At 36.2% G+C, this 9460-nt stretch overlaps 1 protein-coding gene across 1 annotated transcript in view; it reads left to right on the top strand.

Moving 5' to 3' along the window:
* Positions 1 to 1517: 1517 nt before the first annotated feature.
* LOC140146838 (extracellular tyrosine-protein kinase PKDCC-like) overlaps positions 1518 to 9460 on the top strand; it is a 214068-nt gene continuing 206125 nt past the window's right edge. The window contains exon 1 of the mRNA XM_072168720.1: positions 1518 to 1544. The gene's annotated coding sequence lies outside the window, so the exon portion shown is untranslated. The remainder of the gene's footprint in view (positions 1545 to 9460) is intronic.

Below are 9460 nucleotides of genomic sequence, written 5' to 3'. Positions count from 1 at the left end.
CACTATTTCTGAAGCCAACAGTGACACCACATTTGCCTCTAACTCCAGATGCCGTCAAATGCAGATATGGTCAGACTCGGTGTACCAGTGAACTATGCAAGTGTAAAATGAATGGACTGTTTTGCACAGACTTCTGTACATGCCGTAAGTAGAAATAACTATGCTCCTTCTCATACAGAAAGTGGTCGTGACGATGAAGAGGACAGAGATGATGATGTTTAACAAGCCTAGCAGGACTTGCAACAACTTTATGTAAATCCATATAATCTAGATTCCACCAGTTTAAAAATTACTACTCTGTATGTTATTCATAGATGTGTATGACACTGGTGTTTAAAATGGCTCTCACCAGCACGGTCATTTTAAAATTCATGGTGGCAGCGAATGGACCATTGTTACATATTATGGGATGGTGATTTTGCAACCGCCATTATCATTATCATAAACATGGGTATTGCCACCATTTTTAGCCTTCTATGTTGCTCACAAGCCGAGATATAGGTGAAAGTATGTTTAACATGTCGGCAATTTTGAAACACAAGATGGCCGCCGCCAAACTAAACTACTTACATCTAAGTTAATGGCTTTTATGGAATCCTTGGTATCACAAACATGGGTTTTGACACCTTTTTTAGCCTTCTATGTTACTCACAAGCCGAGATATAAGTGGCTGCCGCCAAACTAAACTACTTACAGCTAAGTTAATGGCTTTTATGGAATCCTTGGTATCATAAACATGGGTATTGCCACCATTTTTAGCCTTCTATGTTGCTCACAAGCCGAGATATAGGTGAATATATGTTTAACACTTCGGCCATTTTGAAACACAAGATGGCCGCCGCCAAACTAAACTACTTACATCTAAGTTAATGGCTTTTATGGAATCCTTGGTATCACAAACATGGGTTTTGACACCTTTTTTAGCCTTCTATGTTACTCACAAGCCGAGATATAGGTGAAAGTATGTTTAACATGTCGGCCATTTTGAATTTCAAGATGGCCGCCAAACTAAACTACTTACAAGTAAGTTAATGGCTTTTATGGAATCCTTGGTATCACAAACATGGGTATTGTCACCATTTTAAACCTTGTATGTTGCTCACAAGCTGAGATATTGGGCAAAATATAGTGAAAATGGTGGCCATTTTGAAATCCAAGATGGCCGCCCTCTGCAGCATTTCCAAAATTGGCAACAAAGATTTTCCTGTTCCTAGACATGTGTAGAACATATCCAGATAGGTGGCATCTTCTAATCATCAAAAATCTACGGACTCCTAGTTCAGGACCCTTTGCCACCGGACTAACATGTTAAACTACCAACAATTGTAGAATTAAATACAATGGCGTGTCAGTGCGCACGTTTTTATTCGCGTCCAATCTTTCAAATTGTGAATTGAACCTGCAACTTGACACGTACTCTTATTGTATATCATGCTATACAACTCATGGCGGAATGAAGCCTGTAAGGACTATGTTTTATGTAAACATGTTTGTCATCACAGTCTTTCTTTTCTGTGCCATCATCAAGACTACCGAAAGTCAAGGTAGATATGCTACATTATTAGTAACAATTTAACATTGATAACTTTATAAGTCATATTGTAAGTGAGGCGTCTGCAGTTCTTTTTATTTCATTAACCGAACATGTTATGACGCAGTTTCCAGTCATCATGGTCATACGATTCATCGCACACTAGAATTTTTTTACACAAAAGCATCATTAATTTGATCTCATGCGCTAGTTTGTAATGTTTGAGTGCTTTCGGTTGCAGTGTACATATGCTTTTCTTGGTTTATCCTTTGGAGCTTACCATGCAACTCCTAGGGATGTAAGCGAGTATGGTTGCCGGTAATAAGAGGGAAGCCTGTGCTATACAGGTGATTGATATCCGAAGACCCGTTGACAATAGATTGTTGATGCGATTTGCAATCATAACTGAAATGATTAGATACCTGGGACATTGGGCTCAGACTTCCTGTCCTTAGTCATTGTTGTCCTTAGTACGTTGTTGGTGACACTTAACTGTGGGTCGCGGTAATGACGGACAGAGCTAACACCTTAGCCTTGATCGATCAGGTTGGACTTTATTTTAACACGTGGAGCCCTGGACCCAAAATGACCTATGGGGCTAGTGTACTCAGGCTGCTATGTACTGACTCAGGGCCCTGAAGCTACTTTATACGCTGAAAAACGGCAAGCTCCGTATAATTACACTTTGTGCTCATGTGTCCCTGCCCTTTGATCTAAGGGGGAAAATATGGGCAAAAGGCACATTGTACAGGTAATGGCCCATATAGCTGAGGTTTATTTTAACATGTGGGCCTGGACCTAAAATGACCTATGGGGCTAACGAATGTATAATGCCGGTAATAAGAGGGATGCTTGTTCTATACTGGTGATTGATATCCGAAGACCCGTTGACAATAGATTGTTGATGCGATTTGATTTCATAACTGAAATGATTAGAATCCTTAATACCTGGGACATTGGGCTCAGACTTCCTGTCCTTAGTCATTGTTGTCCTTAGTACGTTGTTGGTGACACTTAACTGTGGGTCGGTAATAACGGACAGAGCTAACGCCTTAGCCTTGATCGATCAGGTTGGACTTTATTTTAACACGTGGAGCCCTGGCCCAAAATGACCTATGGGGCTAGTGTACTCAGGCTGCTATGTACTGACTCAGGGCCCTGAAGCTACTTTATCTGCTGAAAAACGGCAAGCTCCGTATAATTACACTTTGGGCCCGTGTATCCCTGCCCTTTGATCTACGGGGAAAAATATGGGCAAAAGGCACATTTACAGGTTATGGCCCATACGTGTGCCAAATAATTACGAGCCATGTTCATTTTGAGCTAGCCTTACTCTGTGTGGTGAAGAGAAAAAGACGAGACGAAAACTTAACATGCTAAATGCAACAAATATAATATCTATGCCCTGTCGCACGGGCATAGATCATTTAAAAAAAGAGGGAGTCAAGGTGCCCCAACCATATAATGTCAAATAAGTGAATCGCACCTAGAAACATTACATGGCAAAATATTCCATGCATACATGATTGTACGCTCCAACAAGGTCATAAATACGAATTGTGTATTAGTACCTATTCATTTATCTAGAAACGGCTCATTGAACCTAAACCTTTCTTTACTTTAATTTTATGTACTGATTTGTACGCTTGTAAACCAATCTATGCGTTGCAGTCTATACAATTATTGCGTGACTAATATTCAACATGTTCAATTAAGGGCTGGGGTATGAACGTTTGGACAGTTTTTATTGTGGGACATTAGAGCACATCAGACATATCGAATTGCATTCTGAATACGAAGAATGTCCTTCTGATATCAAATAATTTTGATTTTTGAAATTCGCAATGTAATACACATTTTATGGCAAATCATTAAAATTGATATTTTTGATATTTAACAGTACTCAAGTAAACTTTATAAATCTGATGATTTATACTTAAAGTGTATGTAGGTGGGATGAAAAGCCGACGATCGATTGAAAATTTTGACCTTTCGTATTGAAGATATGGATTTTTTTCCCCAAAACACCAACAAAAATTAGGTCTTTTGGTGAACAAAATCCATATCTTCAATATAAAAGGTCAAAATTTTCAATTGACCGTCGGCTTTTCCTCCCTGCTACATACACTTTAAGAATATATCATTAGATTTATATAATTTACTTCGAGGACTGTTATATATCAAAATTTGAAAAATATCAAATTTTATAATTTGTCATAAAATTTGTATTATATTGTGATTTTCAAAAATGAAAATTATTTGATATCAGAAAGACATGCTTCGTATTCAGAATGCAATTCGATAGGTCCGAGGTGCTCTCATGTCCCACAAAAAAATACTGTCGAAACGCAATAAACGCTCATTCTAGATCCCTTAATGCATTTGGTCTGCCAGAAACTTTGTCTACATGCAAAAACAACTATGGTGGTCCCATGTACCAGAAGAGTTGCAGGCCTTTTCATAAAGAGCAGGGGATCAGCCCGGGCCTGTTGTCTGTCACACTCAGCATTGAGGTCAACTTGCGCTGCCCTTTGGGGCTTGGCAGCATATCGACCCGTGGCGCGCTTTGAGGAATCTGAGTATTCATAAAGCGTGGATAAATGCTGTTTTATTATTAGTATTATTACTATACCAATACTTTCCCAATTAAGGTACCAGTTATGTTTTACCTATATATCCTAAACAAAGACAGATATGTCATAATATTACATGTAGCACCAGCAGCCAATAGCTACATCTTTTAGCTCAGATTTAACACCTAAAATTATTCAAGAAATAAAGACACGGTGATCCAAAAGCCCTTCAAATTCAAATGTTGCAGTTTGCTCCATTGCATGCACTATTTGCCCCGGGACTATTTGTATGCAAAGTGTTCTCGAACAAGAGAACTAGCGCCGTACTTTCCATTGATTAACTAGTGACGTGTTTATTCATTGATTAGAACATGAAAGTGCAACTTTAGATTTCGTTATACTTCCTTGGGTTTTAGATCGCCGTTTCTTTAATTCTCAAACGAGGTCTTAAGGATACGATACATGATTTACCGACAAGTGACTCATTTCGGAATGCGATCATGAATTTTGAAGAAAAAAAAAGTTTCCACAGGCTTCGTTGGGATTCGAACCAGCGATTCGGAACTTCCTTTGATTACGCGTCTAGCGCTTTACCGCTCAGCCACGGTGGCAGTTGAGTGGAGGAGTGTAATGATAAATGATAAATCTCATAATGCCATCTTTAGCCTTTTGTTTACTAAAAAAGACGCGTTTTGTAAAGATAGATTAGCCGTTTTATGCATAAAGAGCACAAACGTTTGGGAAAGGTTTCAAACAAATAATAAAGACACTGATGTGATGATGAAATTGCGTAAGTCGGGAAATATCTGCGTCGCAATGTTTTGTTTTGGTTTTAGGAATTTGACCTTAAAAGTTACGACTTCATGACATAATCATTCGAAATCAACAAAAGATATTTCAACAGTATATGGCCTCATTCTTTCTCTAGAATGTTTTGTGCATGTATGTGAAATAGCTTCAACAATGGTTCGTTGCATAATGGTAAAAACAGCCTTAACCTAAAAAAGGGCGAGAGGTACCATATTTACCGATTCAGGCTAAATTTAAAATTGATATAAAACGTTTGTTTTTTGATCGATTATAAAAATTAATTTTTGTCATATAAAAGAAATTGTGTCTGGCGTGAATTACACTACAGTTTTTTATTCTTAGGGCTCTTAAACTTCTTCAAATAATTTTTTAATGATAGAGTGAATCCCCTGGCCCTCTATAATTACGCACAAAAGATCGAGTCCCCTTAAAGCAAAGCTAAACGGTACAGGTATAGTTTTTAATGTAAATGTACTTCAACAATCATTTCAACCAAATCATCAGTAGATGTATACCATTGGGTTTACCATTATTTGGAAGTACAGCCGAATAACGGGTAAATAGTAGAACACAGAGGAATACACTTTTCAACTTTGGCGCATCTTGTACATGTTGTACGTTTTAAACGGTTTTTGTGGTAAATTCAATGAGCATTATCAATCCAAACAGGCTTCTGAGTTCTTATAAGCAAAACAAAAACAAAAAACCAAAAAAACCCTCAAATTAAAAATTAATCATAGACTATGATTGAAGTACGGATTCGTGGTTAACTGTTTGATTCGTGGATAATTCTTTTTTTTTATCACAGATTATCTCAAAAATAGAGAAAACACGATATTGCACCTAATTAATGTTACTATTTATTCGTAGAATGTTATTGCAATTCAGTGTTTGAGCCCATCTTTAATTGCATTTTCTTAGAGAAGGACACAAACTTATCCACTGCTCCAATAACCATAGTAACGTAATGTATTTCTATATTATTTACAGCCTGTGGTGGTGACATTTTCATAGGTACTAACCAGCCCTATGCCTTGACATACTTGTTTTATAATAACGATGAACAATGTCAATGGACATTCAACAATGCTGAAGAAATGTACTTCTACGTTGAGTTCCAAATATCAAGTTTAGGTAGTGGTGACTTCCTACATATTGGCACCTTGGATGATGATGATCAGTACGGAACATTCTCTGGAAATAGCTTACCTATAGGTAATAGCGGCTTTCTCGTGCCACTTAGACAAGTAGTGGTGAACTTTACAAGCGACGGAAGCGTATCTGGTACCGGATTTGCTATTACCCTGTCAGCAGGTGTGTAGAGTGAATAGGGTGTTTGGAGCGATTGAGAGGGTACACGTCACCCACTAATTTTTACCATGTGGGACATCCCCTTAAAAATCATAATAGAAGAAAAATAAAGCAATAATTGTTCAGTGCATTTTCTATTTAGCTTAGCGCAAAAAACAACGTGTTTTGAGCCAAAATAGGGTAACATTGCGCTGGCTCATCAAATACCAATTACATTTACCTTCATTTTGGGCAAAAGCAGTCTTAAATTAAGCGCGTGAGGGTGTGTGTGGCGTGGGGACGTTTGTAAGAGCCCAATACGTAACAAAATCCCAGTACGTATCAATTTGATACGTATTGGGCTCAACCTCTTCTACCTAGAACAAAAAGTGGCAAAAAATAATTCATCCCGCCCAATACGTAACAAAACTAAAATTTGATTAAAATTACTTTATTCATACTCCCTCCCTCTGTAGTGGTTTTTGTTACGTATTGGGCTCTATACATTTTTTTGTTACGTATTGGGCTCCAGTTGTTTTCAAGCAAATTATGGATATTATGTGCATGTGTTTTTATAGAAGTACTTTATATTGACCCTGTAACTCATTTTGAGTCTTTCTAGAACAAAATATTTGACAGTGTTTTATCTCTAGACTTGGAATTTATTTGTTACGTATTGGCCTCTGGTTATTTTAAAAGGACATTATCATGAATAGGTGCATGTTTTTGTTATAGAATTACTTTATATTGACTCAGTAAATCCTTTTGAGTCATTTTGAGTCTTTCTAGAAAAAAAATTTTGACAGTGTTTTTTCTCTAGACTTAGAATTTTTTGTTACGTATTGGGCTCTGGTTATTTTTAAAGCAAATTATGGGTTTTAGGTGCATGTTTTTGTTATAGAATTACTTTATATTGACTCAGTAAATCCTTTTGAGTCATTTTGAGTCTTTCTAGAAAATTTTTTTTACAGTGTTTTTTCTCTAGACTTAGAATTATTTTGTTACGTATTGGGCTCTGGTTATTTTTAAAGCAAATTATGGGTTTTAGGTGCATGCTTTTGTTATAGAATTACTTTATATTGACTCAGTAAATCCTTTTGAGTCATTTTGAGTCTTTCTAGGAAATTTTTTTACAGTGTTTTTTCTCAAGACTTTTTTGTTACGTATTGGTCTCTGGTTATTTTTAAAGCAAATTATGGGTTTTAGGTGCATGTTTTTGTTATAGAATTACTTTATATTGACTCAGTAAATCTTTTTGAGTCATTTTGAGTCTTTCTAGGAAATTTTTTTACAGTGTTTTTTCTCAAGACTTTTTTGTTACGTATTGGTCTCTGGTTATTGTGGTGATTAGTTGCATTTTTTGTTTGCTATAAACTTACTTTATATTGACCCGGTAACTCATTTTGAGTCATTTTGAATCATTCTAGAACAAAGCTGATTATGGTTATTAGGTGCATGTTTTTGTTATAGTATTACTTTATATTGACTCAGTAACTCATTTTGAGTCATTTTGAGTCTTCTAGAAAAAAAAAATTGACAGTGTTTTTCTTTAGACATAGAATTTTTCTTGTTACGTATTGGGCTCTGGTTATTTTTAAAGCAAATTATGGTTATTAGTGCGTGTTTTTGTTATAGAATTACTTTATATTGACCCAGTAACTCATTTTGAGTCGTTTGTGACTCTTTCTAGAGTCATTTTGAGTATTTTTAGAACAAAATATTTGTCACTGTTTTTCGGCTGGATTGGGCTCTATACATTTTTTATGCGTTTTGGAGGTTACACTGTCGGAAAAGCTCTTTTATCCGGATTTTTTCGCATATATGGACATGACTTGACCTCCGGTTAATATTTATCGAAGAAAGAAAAAAGTCGAGTGGGTCTAATTTTTTGTTACGTATTGGGCTCTATACATTCTTTATGCGTTACACGGTCGGTAAAGCTCTTTTATCCGGATTTTTCGCATAAATTATATGGACTTGACCTGACCTCCAGTTAATATTTATCGAAGAAAGAAAAAAATTCGAGTGGGTCTAATTTTTTGTTACGTATTGGGCTCTTTACATTTTTTATGCGTTTTGGAGGTTACACTGTCGGAAAAGCTCTTGTATCCGGATTTTTTCGCATATATGGACATGACCTGACCTCCACTTAATATTTATCGAAGAAAGAAAAAAAGTCGAGTGGGTCTAATTTTTTGTTACGTATTGGGCTCTATACATTCTTTATGCGTTACACGGTCGGTAAAGCTCTTTTATCCGGATTTTTCGCATATATTATATGGACATGACCTGACCTCCAGAGTGGGTCTAATTTTTTGTTACGTATAGGGCTCTTTACATTTTTATGTGTTTTGGAGGTTACACTGTCGGAAAAGCTCTTTTATCCGGATTTTTTCGCATATATGGAAATGACTTGACCTCCGGTTAATATTTATCGAAGAAAGAAAACAATCCGAGTGGGTCTAATTTTTTGTTACGTATTGGGCTCTATACATTTTTTATGTGTTTTGGAGGTTACACTATCGGAAAAGCTTTTTTATCGGGATTTTTTCGCATATATGGAAATGACTTGACCTCCGGTTAATATTTATCGAAGAAAGAAAACAATTCGAGTGGGTCTAATTTTTTGTTACGTATTGGGCTCTATACATTTTTATGTGTTTTGGAGGTTACACTGTCGGTAAAGCTCTTTTATCCGGATTTTGTCGCATATATGGACATGAGCTACCTCCAGTTAATATTTTGTTACGTAATGGGATCTTTACATTTTTTATGCCTTTTGGAGGTTACACTGTCGGTAAAGCTCTTTTATCCGGATTTTTTCACATATATGGACATGACCTGACCTCCAGTTAATATTTATCGAAGAAAGAAAAAAATTCGAGTGGGTCTAATTTTTTGTTACGTATTGGGCTCTTTGCATTTTTTATGCGTTTTGGAGGTTACACTGTCGGAAAAGCTCTTTTATCCGGATTTTTTCGCATATATGGACATGAGCTGACCTCCAGTTAATATTTATCGAAGAAAGAAAAAAAAATTCGAGTGGGTCTAATTTTTTGTTACGTATTGGGCTCTTTACATTTTTTATGTGTTTTGGAGGTTACACTGTCGGAAAAGCTCTTTTATCCGGATTTTTTCGCATATATGGAAATGACTTGACCTCCGGTTAATATTTATCGAAGAAAGAAAACAATTCGAGTGAGTCTAATTTTTTGTTTTTTCTATACATTTTTTATGTGTTTTGGAGGTTACACTG

The sequence above is a fragment of the Amphiura filiformis genome, chromosome 2, assembly GCF_039555335.1.
Source record: "Amphiura filiformis chromosome 2, Afil_fr2py, whole genome shotgun sequence".
Lineage (NCBI taxonomy): Eukaryota > Metazoa > Echinodermata > Ophiuroidea > Amphilepidida > Amphiuridae > Amphiura > Amphiura filiformis.
Note: the sequence above shows the minus strand (reverse complement) of the source record. Positions and strands in the feature narration are given on the sequence as shown.